Source organism: Protopterus annectens, chromosome 5.part0 (assembly GCF_019279795.1).
Source record: "Protopterus annectens isolate FY-2018-M chromosome 5.part0, PAN1.0, whole genome shotgun sequence".
Classification (NCBI taxonomy): Eukaryota; Metazoa; Chordata; order Ceratodontiformes; family Protopteridae; genus Protopterus; species Protopterus annectens.
This window is the reverse complement of record NC_056735.1, coordinates 571,341,180-571,341,688: the sequence shown is the minus strand read 5'-3', so window position 1 is coordinate 571,341,688 and position 509 is coordinate 571,341,180.

Genomic DNA, 509 nt, shown 5'->3' with positions numbered 1-509 from the left:
TTTAATGAAAAATCTAAGCATAGAGCAGGTAAACAGAGGTTACTGGCTATAAGAGAGAAGACGGGGTGAGCGTTAACCCATATGCTATGTCAAGCACTTGCATTTGCTATAGCACACATAATAAGACTAAAACAAGAAGGAGTTATCGAATGGCAAAGTTTCCATGATATTCCCACCAGGATGGAAGCATTATAGGATGATTTATCAGAACACTGGAAAAATAGCTTAAAAGCTTTGGTGGACCTCAAATGGGGAAAATTGTTGAACAGCACATTATAGGATAATGAGGAAACTAGGAGGATAATGAGAAATTTAGGATATCAGTCAGATTCACAGGCAAGACATTATGGGAAGGGTTGTGGGATGACAGAACAGATGCAATTTATTCTTCAGAGTCCTCTGGTTGAATGAACAAATCATCATTTTAAGTCTTTTCTGGAGATGCAATGAACCCCTCTTTTACAATTAACAAAAAGATACACATATACACAATTAATATCACACCATAC